This window comes from Musca autumnalis, unplaced genomic scaffold (assembly GCF_047663935.1).
Source record: "Musca autumnalis isolate F117 unplaced genomic scaffold, ASM4766393v1 scaffold_4, whole genome shotgun sequence".
NCBI lineage: Eukaryota > Metazoa > Arthropoda > Insecta > Diptera > Muscidae > Musca > Musca autumnalis.
The window spans coordinates 120,577,024-120,599,070 of record NW_027411977.1 but is presented as its reverse complement, the minus strand read 5'-3'; the positions used below and the strand labels follow the sequence as shown (position 1 = coordinate 120,599,070).

Genomic DNA, 22,047 nt, shown 5'->3' with positions numbered 1-22,047 from the left:
TATGGTCATATTTCGTGGTACACGGCAATATTTCATTTGGCATTTATGGTTCACAGTGGTTAAAAACTTTTCTAACAAGAATTGTGGACACAGGCCCATGTTGTTGTATAAGGTGCCGCATAACGTATAACGGTACTGCCCGGTTACATGCATTTTCAAGTTTTTAACTACATGATTTACCTAACATTATTTATTTCCGGTTCCCAGTTGTCAAAAACAACTCCACCACCTTAAAATGTGTGCATTCGTGGAGGGTGAACAAAATTGGGTCCGACCTAACTTACATGGTAAATGGCGGCTAAGTTAGTTGTTTTTAACCGTCTTCAGACAGTGCTCGTTAATGTGTATTCTTGGTCGGCATAAAATTCTTTGTCGATCTGCCAATATCGGTCTGTACTTCCGTATTATATCGGTCTACCTTTAGGTACAACACATATATCTGGTATCAGCACACAACTAAATACAAAGAGTATAATGCTTAGTGTGCGGCATTTAAGTTAAATTTGTAAAATACATTCCAATGAACATCACTACTCTCATATTGCATTTAAAAAGTACAGCCAACTTTAACTCTGGTGTGGGTTATCAATTATTCTAAGAATAAAACTTGAACATTACAAATACCAACGCACATGAAAGCGACATCAATACTTTTGTACATATGTACATATGGATGTATGTAATTTGCTTCTGGTTTCATTTCACTCATGATTTCGTAATTTCATGATGTATACGTGATATATGATGCCACTGTATTACATACGTATACGTCAATGTGTACCAAATGTTATAGAAACATATGAGAAAAGCTAAGAACAAAATTGAGTTAAAAGTCACAATGTATAGTAAACACGTATTTAATTTATTACCTAAATTTGATTCAGAATTTATGTTTTGTCATTTAGATCTTGATATCCATGCAATCAATTCATTGTCTTCTGTAAGCAGCAGAAGTTTGTGATAAAGAATTTTTTAGTTTTTTTCTAAATGGCATAAAATATGTAAGCAAAGGTTATTGTCGGGACGGGTCGATTAAAGGCTCAATGTCGTTAAGGGGAAATTATTCATAACCTGGCTATTTATTTGCGATGGTATAAGGTTAATTGAACGGGGCCAATGATATAGGCACAAACTGTCTTATGTTAACGGTGAAAGTCCTCAGGAAATTATGACTAAAGAATGTAAAGTTGAACGAAACTCAAAGTCTAGTTGTTTGATATTTATCGTTTTTCTTTTAATCCATCACAGAAAAAAACTGTAACCGTTTGATAAAAATTCAAATATGGTTCCCAGTGGTTAAAAACCGTTCAATCAAAGAGTGTGCAATCAAAGTGTGCCCCAAATAACAGTACCTCCCGATATCTGGTATTTTCAAGTTTTTAATTGACCGAATTAGCTAAAATTATGGAATTCAAAGTTGTCAAAAAACTCAACGCTTAAAATTGAAGGCATTGATACTTTCGTAACAGAAAGAACACAAATTAAGTCGAACTCGCTTATATCGACGGTCAAGGGACCGAAGGGATTGGTCGCTTTAACCGATATATTGTTATAAGCGATATTTGGGACTTTTTGATTTCGTCGTTATAGTCGATATGTCATCATAAACGACGACGTTATAAACGATTTGGACTGTATTCCATATTAGCTCAGAATATTTCATGGTGGAAGGTATAAAAAATTCGGCTTTACACTTTTTACCTGTTTTTTGACTTATTCCACTTTACGTGGTTCTATTAAATATGTCACATGGTGCGCCTGAACCAACTGTAAATGGAAGATGCTTACTCGTGGGAAGTTTTTGCGGATTCTGAAACTTCAATGTTCATATGTGAGAAAAATCAAAAAACAAAAAAATCGCCGGAGGGCTTTTTAAATAAATCGCGGTTAAAGTTCACATTTTTAGGATTTTTTAAATTTTCACGATTTTGTTTTAAACAGCAAGTCCTATATTTTCATAGGCTTTATTGTTTTTGAGATATAGATGATAAAATTGGGACAATGCACTGACTGTATCACCTTCTTATAAAACAGCTAGCCGACTCGGTACGCGTTGTTGGTTCTTGAAACAGTTTTATGTTACCTTTTCTTAAGTCAATTATATTTTTCTTTCGTCGCTAATTAGTCGGGATCTGCATGTGACTATAACTAAAAAATCTTCAGATGTGTTCGTGTCGATATGCAATTTTAACATACCGCCAAAAACTGCTGACTTGAGGCATACATTTATTTCATCTGCTGCAATAGTATAACTGAAAGTGCTTATTTGAAATCTAAACGTGATTTGCTTCTTAAATCCTTCAAGAATCGATCTAAAGCTTCTAGCGAATTTTTATGTGCCATCGTACATTCGTTTCAGACGATAACTTCTATTTAATATTGCATGTGTGCCCTTCAATGAATGTCCAGTGGCAACTTAAGGTTCGACTGTGTCGTCCTTCCGCCTTCTTATACTGTATCTAATATACCTGGTGCCTTCTAATCTAAACACTTGCTTTCCAATAAGACCAAAGCTTCGTTATACATAACATCTGGTTTTTTCATTGATTTGTAACATATTTAAGAAAGTGGGTGTGGTCGGCTCTTATGGCTAAAATAAGTACCCAGGGTCGGGGCAGGTCCATAAATTTTACATATATAGCGCAGTTAAATAATAGGACACAGAGGATAACCCGCTCCCCGAAAATTTAACAAAATATGTAGCCTATTTCCACCAAGGTCCATCCCTGTACATCATCTGAAAATTGCACGTAAATCGGTTTAGAAGTTTTGGATCTTAAGGCCACAAAAAAGTGCCTCGGGTCGGATACACAACCACCATTGTCTATCGAATGAATTTTCAAACCCGCTCCGCCGAAATTCAACAAAATATATAGTTTGTTTTCACCAGGGGACTCCCATGTACATCAACTGAAAATTACATGAAAATCGGTTCAGAAGTTTTGGAGATATAACATATTTAAAAAGGCATGTTAGGGGCTTTAGGTCCCAAATAAGGACCTAGGGTGGGAGACACAAACACCATTGCAAATTCATTTTTACACCGACACGTTAGCAAGATTTACAAAATTAGCGTAAGTTTTTCAAAAATAGTTTTTTTAAAAATAGGACCTAGGGGAGGTACCCAACCCCCTCCGAAATTCAACGAAATATGTAGCATATTTTCACCAGGGGAAAATCGGCTCAGTAGTTTCAGAGATATAACATATTTAAAAAAATGGTCGTGACCTCGTCTTTAGACAACCACTTTAGAACCACCGTTGCTCGCAAAATTTATTTTCTAACCGATACGTTTGTTTTGTTTTGCAAAAATAGCGTTTTTAACAAATAGGGTTTAGGGGAGGTTCCCCGCCCCCTCCGAAATTCAACAAAATATGCAGCCTGTTTTCACCAGAATCATCCCGGTACATTGTATAACATTTTTAGGATAATCGACTCGGTAGTTTCAGAGATATAACATATTTACAAAAGTGACGTGGTCGGGTCTTAAGGCCCTAAATAAGTACCTAAGGTCGCAGATTCAACCACCATTGCTCGCAAATTTATTTTCTTACACGTTCGCTCGGAAATTTTGCAAAAATAGCGTTTTTAACAAATAGGGCCTAAGGAAGGTACCCCGCCCGATTAACCGATTAAGTAGTTTTGAGTATATGCCATATTTAAAAAAAGTGGGCGTGGTCGGGTCTTTAGGCCCCAAATGGGTACCTAGGGTCGGATACACAACCGTCATTGCCTTGCAAATTAATTTTCTCACTGATACGTTCAGCAGTTTTGCTAAAATAGCGTTTTTAAAAATAGGGCATAGGAAAGGTACCCCGCACCCTCAACAAAATATATAACATATTTTCACCATGGGCCCTCCCTGTGCATTCTCTGAAGTTTCCATGAAAGTCGGTTCAGTCGTTTTGGATATACGTATAACATACTTAAAAAGTGGGCGTGCTAAAAAGGCGTTTTTAAAAAAGCAGGGCATAGAGCAGGTACCCCGCCCCCTCCGAAATTCAACAAAATATATAGGCTATTTTCACTACGGATATTCCCTGTATATTTTACGGTTCAGCCGTTTTTGAGTCTATACTGAACATACAAACGGTGGGCCTTAACTAACTTTAAATGAAAACGCCTTACACCTGTAAAGTTTTAGCCGATTTTTTAAACAGCAATGTTCGTAGATGATAAAAATCCAAAAACAAGAAGAAATCACTAGAGGGATTTTTAAATAAATCCGCTTCAAAGTTCCCTTTTTATGTTTTTGTTTAGGTTATCAGGATGTTGCTTGCACACGGCAAGTCCTATCGAAATGGGACTAAAGTGGGACTAGCTATGAAAATTCTCTACAACATTTTCTTTAGTCCCATTTCGATAGAACTTGCCGTTTCCAAGCAAAAACCTGAAATCATAAAAACCCTACAAATGTGAAGTTTGACTACGATTTATTTAAAAATCCCTCCGGCGATTTTTTTTTATTTTCTCATCTATGAACATTGTTGTTTCAGAATCTGCAAAAACTTCCAAGGTGTAAGCACCTACCATTTAAAGTTGGTTCAGGCGCACCGTGAAGAGCGACTTGTGTATTGGCACTTAAACCAAGGAATAAATGATAAGAGCACTTCTTCCATTAATTTCTCCACGGCATGAAAACGGAAAATGATAAAAATAAAAAAAAACAGTAAAACATTGAAGAAGATAAATTAAATTTTGCCTTAGTTTCTGTAAATTCAGAAAATTGGAACAAGTTTAGTCCTGATATTTCTATTTACAGCTTAATTATATGGGACCTAATATTTATCGTCAAGTCCAAATGTCGTGACTGATAGCACAACTGACAATATTTCAGCAATATTTGAAAATATAGTTTTTATTTATCTACCTCCCATCGAGTTTACATTAAAACTTTGTGCCGAAATGGCATCCTTTAGTAGGATTTATTAGACGTATACGTATTATATTTAACAGTTGAAACTCACTGGATTGAGTAAATCAAGTTATATGTATGTATATGTAAAAGTACTGTGAGACTGCAACACTACTCACACAACTACCAAGTAAACGTGTGTGCATTGAAGCTATGCTTACGACTTGTTGACCCTATATGTAGCCACCATCGTCCGTGAAGTAAATTTAAATTAATTAAATATGTTAACATGGCCAAAAGCACATGGTTTGTGGTGTCCTCGAGCCAAGGCAAATTGAATAATCATCAAAGTCAACAAGTTGATGTGTGCATTAATGGAATATTTGAAAAACTTTTTTTCTTTTTCCATTTCCATTACATCAATTTAAGCACAAAAAACGTTTTAATGCCAGTCTACTGTTATGCCACCCCAATACCCCAATGGCTGATGTCAAAAAAACTGCCATGAGATTTTTTTACAGAGAATTTCACCTCATTGAATTATTAAGCTTCCTTTAGGTAATACGTCTCATGCCATCTAAATTTTCAAACTCAATTATTATCGCCCTAAGCTAAACAGAAAACGTCTAGAAAAAAAAATCTTAAAAAACTCGACCACTGCACAAACAAAGAAATGCAATGGAGTGGCCTAGAAACAAATTCGAAAATTCCTGCTTTTGCTTCTCCCTAAGAGGAACAAATAAAATAAAAGAATGCAAAGCACATTCACTGCGATTTAAGGACACAATGGTATTCTGAATAAATATTATCAAGTCCCACTAACATTTTTGTGAAATAGCCTAAATTTGGTAGATGCAATAAAATGCTTAGCCATCTGAGTAAACAGCTGCCTCAAGCAGTTGCAGCAATATTTATCTTCTGTTGCAGACAGAATTCTTATTTGGCATAATTATTTGTTGTTCTTGTACATACACAAATGCCTGCCTGTATGTGTAGAGAATAAAGACCCAAAATGCAAAAATATCTATGAAATAAAATAAACATAACAAATAAATACCCAGCAAAAATGTTGATTCATATACGAAAAAATGCATTACAAAGTAATGTAAACAAGCTACATTTTGCATTATCAGTTTCTTAAACATCGATAACACTATGCAACACTGAAAATGCAAACAACTTCTAGTATTAATTTTTTGAAAGTACATATTTAGACTACAAAAACCCTAGTTGGGTTTTGTCCTGTCAGATCCAGTTCGGGTTTTATGGCCTCATCTAAACCGGGCTAAATCTACACTTTTTTGCATTTATCAGGCCTTTATCTCAGAAACGAATAGGAATTTGGCCTTGCTGTCTTTTGCAATATTGTAGCCATAAACTAGTAGAACTTATCTTTTGAAGAAACCACATAAGAAAAACTCCATCTAGGGCATCAAAATCTATAAAATATAGAAAATTTTACATAATTGCTGAAATTCTGGTCAGTATCGGCTAAACTATTGGGAGTTGAACCAAGTAACCTTTTGCAAAAATCTTCCAAATAAAGTTCTCAACAATTCTTTAGAACATTCTGAAACTCTAAAATTCTTACTTCAGGTTGTTTCAGCGGTATTTTGCATCATATCTTTTACAACAAGTATTTTAAACACAGTTCACACCAATAGTTTATTCTCGCATTTCGGATTTCACTACATTATTGACATTTTTATTAAATCGTCGTTGAGAAATGTACTGAATACAACAATGACATGTTCTGAAGAGTTGTGTATTACATTCCAGGGAATATTTTTCCAAAAGAAATAATTCAGAAAAAATTAACGGTTTTGGAGATACGGTGCGAAATGTATAAAAATTGTGGTATTTTTGCATATATTTTGAAATTTGAGGCAATAAATGTAGTTTTTCGAGTTCATTATTTCTCCAAATATTGTTTTCTTGTCCTAATCTACAAATTTGCTTCAGAGGTCAGAAGAAGATTCACATTGGTTTCAGAGATATAGCCCCGAATTTCTTTAAAAACTCAATATTTAACCATGTTTAGATGGGGCCATAAAATCCGAGCTGGATCTGACACAACAAAACCCAACTAGAGTTTCTTGGCGTTTGGGTTTGTACTTTCAAAAAATCTTCAGTTCGAATTGTTTGCACAAGATCACCTTAAAAATGTTGCACAGTGTAATATATGCCGCGCGTTCACCAAACAAAAAGATAAAAACTTGGGTTGGGCGTTGGGTTAATAACCCACCATATATTGAAGTAAAATGGAACAACTAGTTTCTTTTCGTTTATGAAGAAGACTAAATACAAAATTTCAGCAATTTCGGCAAATTCGGGAGGTAACGTTCTATGCGGGTTACATCACAACGCCGATCTATACCAACAAATTTCTGGCGGAAAGAAGAATAAATATCAAATTTCCGATATTTCTGTAAGATAATATGGCTAAAACCTTCAAAATACCGAAAATCAAGAGGTACGCTTCTATGTGGGATATAGGAAGACGTGGACCTATACTGGTAAATTCTTCTGGAATATTTTATAACCCTATGGAAAACTAAATAACAAATGTCAGTCATTTCGGTGGGATATTGACGTCACGACCTTCAGAATTACGAAAATCAAGAGGTACCGTTCTATGAACGGATTTTACCTCCAACGTTGACTAAATACCGAATTTCAGCCATTTCGGTTGGTTGTTGTTGCCACAACCTTCAAAATACCGAAAATCGGGACGTACCGTTCTATGAGGGCTATATGAAAGCGTGGACCTGTAGCGACAAATTTCTGGGAGAAAGTTTTATACCCCCAACGAAGACTAATTGAAGCCACAATCTTCAAAATATCGAAAATCTGGAGGTTCCGTTCTATGGGGACTATATGAAGGCATGGACCTATACTTACAAATTTCGGTTGAAATTTTTTTACACCAGCCATTTCGGTGGAATATTGAGGCTATACCTTCAAAATACCGAAAATTGAGAGGTACTATTTTATGGTTGCTATATGAAGGCGTGGACCTATACCTTCAAAATTCTTAGGGAATATTTTATACATCAACGAAGACTATGTACCAAATTTCAGCCATGTCGGTGTGATAATGAGGCCAAACCCTTCAAAAAACCAAAAATCGAGAGGTACCGTTCTATGGGGCACCGACGTAGCCAGGGGGGGGGCCCGGGGGGCCCGGGCCCCCCCCGAAATGATTTTAGTTCCCATAGGATATTAGCTTATGTTACACATTTTTTTTAATTTTTGAGTAAAATTTTAAACCGTTTTAAATTATTCAAGAAATATGTAATGTAGTTGGAAGCATTACAGAGAATTATTTAACTACATTGGTACACTTATTGTCCAACATATTTGAAAATATAATAATAATGAACAAGTTAGGCTTTTTGAGCAATTTTATGCATAGTTCTTGTTAAGTTTTAAGGTGTTGTTTAATCGGAATTTTAGGCTGACGGTGTTACTAAGTTCAGAACAATACGTATATTTGTGTTTATTGAACGTTTGTTTGTAGGTCCAATACTTTGGCTTATAAAGAACATCCAGAAAAACATTTTTGCGATATTTCGTTTTTGAAATTTTTTATAAGAGCAATTCAACAAAAAAATGTAAAACTGTTACTTAATCTTTGAGGTTTTAAGTATTTGTATATTTTCTCTAACACGTTGTTATGATGAACTATTTTGAAATTCATAACAATTACAAATTCTTTATTATGTTTGAAATTTGCAATAAAAATACTATTTTTTTGATATAATTTCTGTTCCACCGCAGTGTCCTAAATGTCTATTGGACAAAATGATTTTTCTGCCGAATTTTTATGTTTTGTTCGACCTTTCGAATGTTAATAAAATCAAGATTATTGAGCTCAATGAGGTCAATGTTTGTATTTTACTAGCTGAACCCGGTGCGGTTCGCTACCCTGAATAAGGTAAAATATATTTTGACAAATTTATTTGTTGGCCAATTTTTCGTCACTCATTGCAACTTTCATTAAAATCGGGTATATAAAGCGTGTTTGGTGCATCAAATACATGAAATCGGAGGAAAATATATCCAAATCTGAACCGATTTCAATATAATTTGAAAAATTTATTTCTAGACCCAATTCCGTCACACATTCCAAATTTCATTGAAAGTGGACCTACATAGCGTGTGTGCATAAAATACATGAAATCGGCCGAAAATATATATAGGCGCTATATCCAAATCTGAACTGATTTCAATATAATTTGAAAATTTTATTTCTAGACCCAATTCCGTCACACATTCCAAATTTCATTGAAAGTGGACCTACATAGCGTGTGTGCATAAAATACATGAAATCGGCCGAAAATATATATAGGCGCTATATCCAAATCTGAACCGATTTGAATTCTAGACCATTTTAGACCGATTTATTTTTAGACCAAATTCCTACACACATCCAAAATTGGGAGACATTATCTGTTACCATTCTATAGATACTTGCATAAAAAATCTAAATTTTTTGGAGGTACCTCCGATTCTTATGATATATCTCCGGATCAACGCGGAATTTCAGACATTTTTATAGCCTCTGTTATCTTCAGGCCATGTAGTGATATACTCTGAAAATTTAAGGAAAATCGGTTTAGCGGTTTTTGAGTCCAAAATTACAATGAATTTCATCTTCAGAGATTTTTCTGTGGATTACTCTTTGAATAAAACCAGAAGAAAACGGCATAGAAACCCACAGCAATTGTATTTTTGTGAAGTACTTTCAATGGATGCACATTTCTAGAAATGTTAATTTTTCCTGCTTCGGTAAAGGACCTTGTGACGACAAACGAAATCTAAAAACTGATCGGAAACAGGATCTTCTTCGTCAAAATCTCCACAAGTACCACTCGACTTTGCGGACAGGAATATACCCTAAGTCTGTGTGAGTTGAAACTTTCATCTATAGACAGATCGAATAGCGGCTACACAGCCAAAATCCTTAAACCCAAAAACTATGCATTGGGAGATTTTCAGAAATTTGTAGCCAATTTCGGACGTATGAACATGCAAACAAAATATGGATTTGTATCATTGATCACAAGTGTTGCGGAGAAGGTATGGAGAAATGGACCGGACCGACATAGTTCATTTTTGGAGTAGATCTTATTTTGGGAGTCATTCCTTTTAAAAGATAATGCGCCTACCAGTCATTTCAGTTCGTCACAGTATTATTTTCACCTCTTGACTCTTATGTCAGGAAATATGGACTTGCCCACGATAAACTTAATACCGCTCTAAACTGCACTTAAACAACTATTTTGAATATTTGTGAGGGAGGTACCCCAGTATGGCCCATTTTCGAGCAAAAGCTAAGTTTGGAAAAAATATTACTAAATCCAAAGTTTGGACCAAATCTGTTACTTCGTTCAAGAAAACTCGCGCATACCACTTTAGCTAAAATTCTTGAACTTTGGGGGGAAAATACCAGAAGAAGTAGACCGAAAAGCACCATCAAATTTTGTATATATAAGGCTCGCTGAAATATTGCGATAAACAAAGTTTGGACCAACGCAGTATCCGGTTCGAAAGTTGTCGTGTGCACTAGCCACTACACATTTTCTCTGGAAGTATAGACTTGCCTCTGAAAAACCTGTACGGTAGTAATAGGAGCCCCGGGAACACTTGTTGCAAAAAAGCAATGCGTTTCCAGAGAGTTTTTTTTATTTATTAATTTATTTATTTTATATTTTTACTTATAACTAATTATTAGCATTAAGGGAGTAGAGCCATGAACATTGAGGTCTTAAGCTTACACAGCTTATCCAGAGAGGGCTTAATCTGCACTTAGCTGAAAATTTTTGAAAAACTCTGCGGAAGTTTGCCGAAAGAGTAGATAGATCAAAATATCACGAAGGCCAAATTTTGGACCGAATCGGTTGATCTGTTTGAGAATTATCGTGCTCCCCAGGCGACTACCCAGACGAACGGACATAACTAAGTCGACTCCAAGTTTTCTGAAACAGATTTCTTCCAAACACACTTTTGCCCTAAAGCCATTATAGAGTATAAAAAATGTGGGAAAAATTGTGTTTATGGATTTTTGCTAAAGGAATGTATACATGTATAGACCTTGGATTGGGCGACATAATTTAATTTTAAACGAAGTTAAGACTGGATTCCAGAGATTCCCTTGTTCCTGGTAAATTTATGAGAAGATCCAGAATTTCTATAAGTGAAGTCCGACGATTGGGCGCCAAAATTAGTCTTACATAACCGCGATTAGGTGCTAGAATTTCTTGATGGATAGACTAACTATTGCTCAGCATTAGTTCTCAGCCTTCAGAAATTCTTTGCGATATGTAGACATCGGATTTTTGCATATTTTTGAAAATTATAATGTTAAGATATTTGAAAATTAAATGTTATGATATTTCTAAGGTTTTCCATTGTATTCGCTTTCTTTTGGCCTTACCGAAGTGATATCACTGAATTTCATAACATTCGCTGCAGTTTTGAATTATTTGATAAATGATACGCCCAAAAATATATGGCATTATAAATATATTCATTGTTTTGACCATATATTAACTGTGACATATTGTAAAAAAGTTCTAAAAACAAGATAAAATTGGCCAAGAAGTCTTGCGCCATATGAACTAAAAAATAGTGTTATTTCATTAGTAGAGTAAGTCTAAAATAAGGTTTGCATCTTTGCTAAACATGAACTTTCAAAATTTTGGTCAGGTGGGCCCCCCCCGAAATGAAATCCTGGCTACGTCCCTGCTATGGGGGCTATATCAAAACGTAACACGATATAGGCAATTTACAATACCAAACATCCTAGAGGTAATAGAAACTTCTATACCAAATTACAAAGCTCCATCTTAAAAATTGCGACCTGTATCTTGATTTCAACAGACGGACGGACGGACAGACGGACATGGTTACATCGACTTTAGGGTGTTCGATGAATATTTCGATGTGTTACAAACGGAATGACAATTTTAATTATACTCTCCATAATATGGTAAAGGGTATAAAAAAAAACAAATAAAAAAGCATCAGTCGGCTTTGCCGACAGAGATGTACCCTCAGCCTATGTGAATTGAAACTTTCATCTGCGGACAGGTCGAATGTATTTAGAGTCTTTTCAGAATTTTGTGGCCCTTTTTGGACATTTGAATTTGCTGACAAAAATGTTGGTTAGGATTAAAGTTCAAAAGTGTTGCCGAGGAGGTACTTAAAGGAATGTACCGATATAGCTTATTATGGAAGTGGATCTTATTTTGGGAGTCATATGTTTTCGATAGATATTGGGTGACGTAGGGGATGGAAGATACCAAGCAACGGTCCTGACCGGTTTTAACATGGCAAAGCCCAGGATTTATATTGGTCCCTCTTTCATCCCAAGTGGACACTGACCTCCCCGTGGTGTCACCTGGGGACCTGCCTTTAACACCCGTTAAAGGTAGTGAGCTAACATGTGCCGCGCGTTCACCCATAAGAACGTTAAAAACTTGGGTTTGGGCATCGGGTTAGTAACCCTCCCCTAGAAAAAAAGCCTACTATGAAAAAACGAAAGAAAAGAAAAACAAACCCCTCTAAAGTTGACGAACCCCGCAAACGTTTTAAGGACCATGATCTGCGAATCTGCACCTGGAATGTTCGTCGCATTGGCAGACGTACTTGAAAAGTACAAGACCGATATTACTGCCATACAGGAAATACGATGGATTGGGAAAGGCGTCACAACAACACCTAAAGGTGACGCACTGTATTATAGCTGCCATGACGTAAAGCATGAGTTTGGTTGTGGATTCGTAGTTAGTCGGAGACTAAAACATCTGGTATCCAGCTTCACCCCAGTGAATGAAAAACTTGCTGCATTTCGAATAAAAGCTAAATTCTTCAACACCAGCTTTATTTGCGCTCATGCTCCCACTGAAGAAAAGGACGAACAGACCAAATATATATTTTACGAGCGCTTAGAAGAAACATATGACAGTTGCGCTGCCCATGACATTAAAATCATTCTAGGCGATTTTAATGCCAAAATTGGAAAGGAGAATATCTTTGGCCCAACAGTCGGGAAATTCAGTCTCCACAGTGAAACATCTGACAATGGTATAAGGCTGATAGACTTTGCAGCTGCAAAAAACATGGTAGTTAGCAGTACCAGATTTAATCATCTCGATATTCATAAGGCCACCTGGCTGTCTCCAGATCAGAAAACAAGAAACCAAATTGACCATGTTGTGATAGATGGAAGACATTCATCGAGCGTGTTGGATGTACGATCGTTCCGAGGCGCAAACATTGATTCGGACCACTACCTTGTTGCAGCAAAGGTACGCACCCGCATAAACGTAGCAAACAAAGTACGAACAGACACAACACGAAAGTTAGACATCGGTAAGCTGCAATCACAACAGATAGCCACAGCATATTCCACTCAACTAGCCCAATTGCTTAATCAAAGTACTCCTCATCCCGATAACATATCAGCACAATGGCAAAGCATTGCCCACTCCATGCAAACAGCCGCAAAATCCATACTTGGATACCAGAGACCTCCACCAAGGAATCCATGGTATGATCAGGAATCAGGAAAAATGCGGCATAAAGGGCTACTTTACAATCCGTAGCAACGGGTAGCGCACGAGAGCGATAGAGGGAGAAAAGGAGAGAGGAGAAACGTCTTTTCCGCAGGAAAAAGAGAGAGATGGAAAAGCGGGAGTGTGAAAAAATCGAGATATACAGGAGCCAGAATGAAGTCCGAAAATTCTACCAAAGAGTCAAGCATCAAACTGATGGCTTTGGTACAGGCACATCCTCCTGTAGAGACCAGCAAGGTAATCTGGTAACTGATACAGATAGTGTACTCAGGATATGGAAAGAACATTTTTCAAATCTGTTGGTATCCAATAGCAGCGAAGACGACGAAGATACCACAGTCCCAATCCCAGAAGATGGTATTGAATGTATACCACCCAGCCAAGATGAGGTAAAGACAGCAATAAATCGGCTGAAGAATAATAAAGCAGCAGGAGCCGATGGCTTACTAGCCGAGCTGTTTAAAACCGGAGGCGACGCGCTGATAAGGTGTATTCATCAGCTAGTTAGCACCATCTGGCAGGAAGAACGAGTACCCGACGATTGGAACCTGAGTATCCTGTGCCCCGTCCACAAGAAGGGAGATAAGACTGTATGCTCTAACTATAGGGGCATAAGTCTTCTCCCTATTGCCTACAAGATCGTGTCAGGGATATTGTGCGAACGACTAAAGCCTATGGTCAACGAAATAATTGGACCATACCAATGCGGCTTTAGACTTGGCAAGTCCACCTTTGACCAGATATTTACCCTGCGGCAAATCCTGGAGAAGACCCAAGAGATGCAGATCGACACCTACCACCTTTTTGTCGATTATAAAGCAGCCTTCGACAGCCCGCTGCGTTCAAAGGTATTCCAAGCCATGTCTGAATTTGGTATCCCCGCAAAGCTCATCCGGCTTTGTAAAATGACTTTAACTGACACGAGGTCCTCAGTTAAAATAGGAAAGAACCTCTGCGAAGAGTTTGGTACCAAAAGGGGTTTCAGACAAGGAGACAGCGTTTCGTGTGACCTCTTCAACATCCTGCTAGAAAAGGTTATACGAGAGGCAAACGTCAAAAGAAGTGGCACAATCTACACCAATAGTCACATGTTACTTGCTTATGCTGATGATATAGACATCATGGGCCGATCAGTAAAAGAAGTAACTGATACCTTTATAAAGGTCGAAGGAGAATCTGCTAAAGTGGGTCTGGCGGTAAACGGTGAGATGACCAAGTTGATCGTGTCGACGCGCAATGCGTCCATTGAGTTGGGACCGACTGTGGAAGTTGGTTCCTATAATATTGAGGTAGTAAAAGACTTCGTCTACCTCGGCACCTCCGTAAACACAACAAACGACATCAGTTGTGAAATAAAAAGAAGAATTGTATTGCCAACAGATGCTACTTTGGTTTAAGTAAGCAGTTTAAAAACAAAACCACATCTCGTCAAACAAAAATAACGTTCTACAAAACACTGATACTACACGTGCTGAAGTTGGTTCCTATAATATTGAGGTAGTAAAAGACTTCGTCTACCTCGGCACCTCCGTAAACACAACAAACGACATCAGTTGTGAAATAAAAAGAAGAATTGTATTGCCAACAGATGCTACTTTGGTTTAAGTAAGCAGTTTAAAAACAAAGCCACATCTCGTCAAACAAAAATAACGTTCTACAAAACACTGATACTACCCGTGCTGATGTATGGCTCCGAAGCCTGGGTACTTGCGCAAGCAGACATGGCAGTGCTTGGTGTGTTTGAGAGAAAAATTCTTCGAAAGATCTACGGACCTATCTGCGTTGACGGTGAATATCGACGTCGCATGAACCACGAGCTGTATCTGCTATACAACGCCATCAATATTGTTAAACGTATCGAGATGCAGCGATTGCGTTGGCTAGGCCATATCATAAGAATGAGGGATGATGAACCCGCTAAAAAGGCGTATAAATACGAACCGCTTGGCGGTGCACGCAGAATTGGCAGGCCAAGGAATAGATGGCGCAAACAAGTGGATGATGAGATGAAAAGGCGCGGTATTCCAGAGTGCGAAGCAACAAATAGAGAGGAATGGAGATCTCTTCTTAGTTCGGCCTATAGAACGAATGTTCTGTAATGGGCCAGCTAAGTAAGTAAGTACTTGTCACTTCAGTGGGTCATCGTCTAACTTTAGGACCGGTATACCAGGAAGCATGTACTTGTCCACGGAAAACATAATACTGCTGTAAACAGGACCACAACAAACAGACCCTAAACTGCACTTAGACGCAAATGTTGAACTTTTGTGGGAGAGTTACCATAAGGAGAAGATCGATATCGGTCATTTTAGAAGTTAAATTAAATTTGGACCAAATATTAGGAGATCCAAAGATTGGCCCAATATCTCTTGCCCCATTCAAGAGATATCGCGCATACCATTTTAGTAACATTTTTTAAATATTCGGGGGTATTACCGGAAGTTGTTGCCCATCTTCGAACTGAAACCAAATTTGGACAACAAATTACGAAGGCCAATTTTGGACCAAATAGGTTGATAAGTTCGAGAGTTATAGAGCTCTCCAGCAACTACATAGGAGTTTTTACACCTTTCGGGCTGTTTTCTCAAGAAGTATGGACTTGCCCCTGAAAACACTTTTACCGTCGTAATTGAGGCAGCGAATGCATGTTGCTTCAACAAAAATCAAAGTGATGCGAGAGCAGGTCTTAAAGTGAACTTATCCAAAAATATTGTGTGGGAGGTAGCCGAAGGAGTGACAAATATAGTCTATATTCACTACACACTCTGTCATAGGGATTTTTTGCTCCTTTCAGGCTATTTTCTCAAGAAGTATGGATTTGCCCCATATGAAACTTGTACCGTCGTATGGGGGGCATTGAATAAAAGTTGCTACAACCAAAATCAAAGCGATTCGAAAGCAGGTCCCGAAGGAGTAAATCGATTGAATCCATATTGGAATCTCATCTGGTAGAAATTTCACGACATGCAAAGTATGGAGCAAATCGATTACTCCCTTCAAGAGATATGGTGTGCACACATTTTCCGAACATTTTCGAACTTTTGTGGGGGACATACCGGAAGGAGTGGACCGATATAAGCCATCTTCGAACTTAAACTAAACACTCTTACAACAACAACATAACTCCTATCGCAGTAGTCCTAACAGATTCCCTACGCCCATTACATAAAACCGATTTTGGTTAATTTGTAAGTAGTTATGGCTACGAAAAAGGTAATAAAGTAAACCGTTGTTTGGTAATAAGATACTCTCCGGTTCATATGATTAGAACCAACTTGATTGAATTTACAAATACCGTTATATCTAACGGTAGGAGATGAAATGTATAGTAAGTAGCCGAAATTTTCAATAACTAACGTGTTTCACGTATGCGTTATTACGGTACTTTTTACTCGCTTTATGAAAATGTATGCATATTTTGGCCTTTTTACTTGGTTCACCAGAATAAAACCATGCTAAAAATTTATGTAAATCGATGTTAGTTGCGGTAAACTTTTATAAAAAAAAGCAAATATAATTCAGAATAAAGACCAAGAGTGTCCATTGCCAACAAATATTGAGCTGAAAAGGGTATTGGGGTCTTGAAAGATGATGAAAATCGATGTTTAGACCTAAATATTCTTAATGAAATAGCTAGAAACAAAAGTCAAAACCACAAGAAAATTACAAACAAGTCACATTTGATAGTTTAATCAGTTCAAAGCAGGGGGAATATGGTAAATATAACTCCAATTTCTGCCTAATAATTAGATGAACCCGAGTGTATTTTGCTGGGTAGTGTTACCCATCCTAGTATTACCTTACAAGCTTTGGGACTGACAACTTCATGTGAAAAAACTTATTTTTAGTTATTAAATTGTTTCACTTTTATTTAATTAAACTCTTTCTCTTTATTATTTCATTGCAGATAACAATAATGCAACAACGACGTACCTAACAGAAACGAATTTAAAGTGAAAACACAAAGAAAACTTCACAATCAACCAAACTAATAAACGAATATAAACTACACTAAAATTCAATGAAAAGTGGCAATCAGAGAATAGAGGAAAAAACAAAAATTAAAACAAGAAGATATTCATAAATAGCAAACTATTAATGGTTTTAATAAAACTTTGTTAAATACAATTGAAAACTAAGATAACAAGTGCTAGATGAAAGTTTAATTTTCGACTAAAGACAAATAAAAGACCATGCCAGCTCACCATTAAAACACCAAACTTATAGGTGAACAACTTTTATCAAATTTGCTTTTTGCTTGATTCAAAAATTGTTAAGTAGTTGATGCAGTTCAATGACCTAGAGATTAGATAAATCAGAGCAACTCCATTAGCATTCACAGCACGATAGAAAACATCACAGCAGAATTATGCCAAAGTTGGAACTAATTCAGGCAGCTTCAATCCTACAATCTTTAAACTGAATTTTCCAGTAACAAAAGAACAAAACAGAAAATAGGAAAACAGCACGAATTCGAAATCACCAGTACGTAGCCCGGCATAACAGAATAAAGACATTTTCAAGGAATCCCCTAACATTTGGCATCCTTGACTACAGTTCAAGCAATAGCGTACAAAGCGAATTCAATTAAGAGCAATACTACAAACATAGGTAGAGTGCACAGACATTCATAGAAGTGTAAAGAACTAAAGGACAATATGAACATTGAAAATCCATGATATCCAAAAAGGCAAAACACATTTATTGACTGTTGTAATCATTGTCAATCCAGCGATCATACATTTACATTGCCTTAGTAGTAGAAAAAAAAACAAAAGTTAATACTTTTCCCCCAAAAAATCCGTCCAATATACTGAAACGAAAATTGCAAACCACCACAAAACGAAATAAAAATAGTTCTAATTAAAAAACTGTATAGCATGTTTAAAGGTATTGACAAAAACATTAAAATTTAATTAAACCAACTTTCAAATCAACCGCCAAAACCGAGAAAAAGAAACCACAATCAAAAACCTCATTGACTGGAACAAAAAAAAACAAAACTAAACCCATTTCCACTGAAGACTCAGCCAGGCCACGGTAGAAACTAAAAATCCCAGTCTTATTCATTATTGCCCATCATTTCAATAACATAGAGCTACCAACACACACACAGCAAATCAGCCCCCAGCTCCACAAGACCAACCACATCAACTGGTATCCAGTCTACTCTAAGTGTGCTTGTGTCTCTCTGTGTACATTTACGACAAGCAGGTCCAAACCTCAACCCCTACCGTAGTTTGTTTGTTTAAATGTCTGTGGTTGAATTAAAGGCATCAACAGTTTCCGGTGTGGACTTTCATCAACGTCAGGTAAGTTTCCGTTTATGGTTTTAGCTTGTTTTCGTTATTATTACAAACATTTCTTTCGCCCAACCTAACGAACTGGGTATTCCGTTTCGGCCAAAAAGAACACGTGCAGGCAAATGTTATTTCATTTTAACATTCATTCATAATATTTTTTGCAATATTTTTAATGCTCTTGAGCATTTTTTTAGTTGTCTACCATTTCCATTCATAATAATTTTCTTTGAGGGTTTTATTTCCTTGGAGAAAAATCTCAACTTTAGGCAGTGCATTGGAGTAATGCGAAGGGTGTTCATTTTTATAGTAAAAACAAGTGAGCCAAGGCTATAGTCGGGTCGGGGCCGACTATGTGATACCCTACACCACCACCCGTGTTCATAAGCTTTTGACTAATAAAATTCAAAATATTAAAATTGGGATAGCTTAGCGCCTTTGCTCTGAATGTCTTCATTAACACAGGTCAATTTTTTTGGAACGCATTTAAATGCATCTACAGTGCAACCCAAATAAAAAATGGAAAAGTGGGATGTATGCCAACCATCAATAGGCATCTTTCTCTGTTAGACCCCCATCAACCCCCAAAACTTCGTGAGGATCCGATCAAAATTTCCTATGACAACCTACTTCACATCGTTGTAAAGGTGATATTTTCTACTTTCCTTGCCAGGTTTTGCTTTCGATATACCTCCTACAGAAGGGAGATATTAACTTTGAAATAAAACGTTGGCCTTTTTTCCAAATATTTTTTTTGTCACATTCCGACCCCTGAATAATATCCGACCATTATCAAAAATCAAAAGGTTTTTTCCTCTGTGGGACCCCCAATAACACCCAAAATTTCGTGACGATCCAATTAAAATTGCGACCTGTAGCGTGATTTCCAAAATAGTGGAAAAAGGGTATGTATTATCGACTATTGCGATATCTCCGTTATTTGGATACCTACGCCAACCTGCTTTACATCATTGTAATGATGGGATTTTTTACTTTCATTGTCAAACTTTGCTTTTGGAAGGTCCGGAACCAAAGCTGTGATATTCGTCATTATTATTAAAATCGCAAAAATGAAAAGTTGTGTTCTATTAGCGGGTGCCACCGTAGTGCAATGGTATGCACGCCCGCCTTGCATGCAGAAGGTCGGAGGTTCGATTCCCCGGCCAGGCAACATCAAACATTTTTCAACGGTGGCAAAATACCCCTCAGTAATGTTGGCGACATTTTCTGAGTATTTCAGCCTTGAAAAACTTCTCCACAAGTGGTGTCTTAAGACACGCCGTTCGGACTCGGCGATAAACAGTAGGTCCCATATCATTGAGCTAAATATGAATCGGGGTGCACTCATTGATATGAGAGAAGTCTCCCTTGTCCCGTATGGGATGTTGTGGAACAATGTTTTTGTTGTTTATTAGCGGCTTTTGCGATATATTCGTTGTTTGACCACCTACGACAACCTACGAACATCGTTGCAAAGGTGATATTTTCTACTTTCATCAGCAGGTTTTGCTTTTGATGTACCCCTTTTAGAAGCAGAGATATTCGCTTTGAAATAAAACGTTGACTTTTTCTCCAAATAAGTTTTTTGCCCATTCCGACCTCTGAATATTATCCGACCATCACCAAAATCAATAGGCTTCTTTCTCTGTAGGATCCCCATTAACCCTCAAAATTTCGTGACGATCCGATCAACATTGAGACCTGTAGCGTGATTTCCAAAAAAGTGGAAAAATGGGATGTATTACCTACTATTGCGATATTTCCGTTATTTGGTCACCTACGCCGACCTAGTTTACATCATTGTAACGATGGGATCTTCTACTTTCACAGCCAGGCTTTGTTTTTGGAAAGTCCCCAACCAAAGCTGTGATATTCGTCATTATAATTAAAATTGCAAAAATGAAAATTTGGGTTTTATTTGCGACTATTGCGATATCTTCGTTGTTTGATCACCTACCATAGCCTACTTTACATCATTAGAAAGGCGATATTTTCTACTTTTATTGTCAGGTTTTGCTTTTGGTATACCCCGTATAGAAACTGAGATATTCGCTTTGGAAAAAACGTTGTATTTTTATCCACATAAGTTTTTTGCCCATTCCGACCCCTAAATATTATCCGACCATCACCAAAATCAATAGGCTTCTTCCCCTCCGGGACCCCATCAACATCCAAAATTTCGTGATGATCCGATCAAAATTGCGACCTGTAGCGTGATTACAAGGTTTAGATGGACAGACGGACGGACGTTACAAACTTTTTGGCCAAAACCAACTTATAATACCCTCCCCACATAGTGGTGTAGGGTATAACAAGTAAGAAATCGTTAAGTTCGGCCGGACCGAACTTTTTATACCCTCCACCAAAATTAAATTGAAAGAAATTGGAATAACAAGTTTCCTTTCATCTACGAAAGTACTTAGCTCCGCCTAATTACCAAATTTCAACCATTTTGGTGGGGTAATGAAGCTAAAAACTTCAAAATACCGAATATCGGGAGGTATTGTTCTATGGGGGCTATATGAAGGCGTGGACCTATACCAACAAATTTCTGGTGGAACGTTTTATATCCTCAACGAAGACTAATTACCAAATTTCGACCATTTTGGTGGGATAATGAAGCTAAAACCTTCAAAATGCCGAATATCGGGCGGTATTGTTCTATGGGGGCTATATGAAGGCGTGGACCTATACCAACAAATTTCTGGTGGAACGTTTTATATCCTCAACGAAGACTAATTACCAAATTTCAACAATTTTGATCAATGAACGGAAAGATCACACAAAGCCACAAACTTTTCAGCTTATCTGAATCGTTTCATTCTCGCAACCAAAACAAAACCACAAACTTTTCAATGTAAAAAGATGAAAACTGTACGATTGCTGAAATGTACTTCGGCAATGCTTTGCCGAGTTGTTTCATTCACCACCCAAACAAAAAGATTTTTTGGCAAACGTTTGCCGTGCGTTATGGTCAATGACACACTCAGGCACACACACACACACATGTGATTGCTTAACAGCCCTAAACCCTGCAAGCAACAACTATCGCGGAAGTGACTTAGGCGTGTCGCCCAGGGCGATGAAAACAGTAGCGGCGATTGTCGCAGAAGTCACCCTGAAGTGACCTCCGTTGTGAATAAATGAACCACGCCGTCGTGTCGTCTTAGAAGTCACTCCAGCGACACTTCTAGAAGATCGTTTCTGCGATAGTTCTAGAAATTAAAAAACAAATTTTCTATTTATTTTTATTTAAATTTTTTATTTTTATTTTTATTTATTTTTTAATTTTTTATTGTTTATTTTTTTA

At 37.1% G+C, this 22,047-nt stretch overlaps 1 long non-coding RNA gene across 1 annotated transcript in view; it reads left to right on the top strand.

Moving 5' to 3' along the window:
* Positions 1-18,383, top strand: part of LOC141400895 (uncharacterized) — a 154,659-nt gene extending 136,276 nt beyond the window's left edge. Inside the window, exon 4 of the long non-coding RNA XR_012412219.1 lies at positions 17,345-18,383. This is a non-coding gene — a long non-coding RNA (uncharacterized lncRNA). The remainder of the gene's footprint in view (positions 1-17,344) is intronic.
* Positions 18,384-22,047: the final 3,664 nt, after the last annotated feature.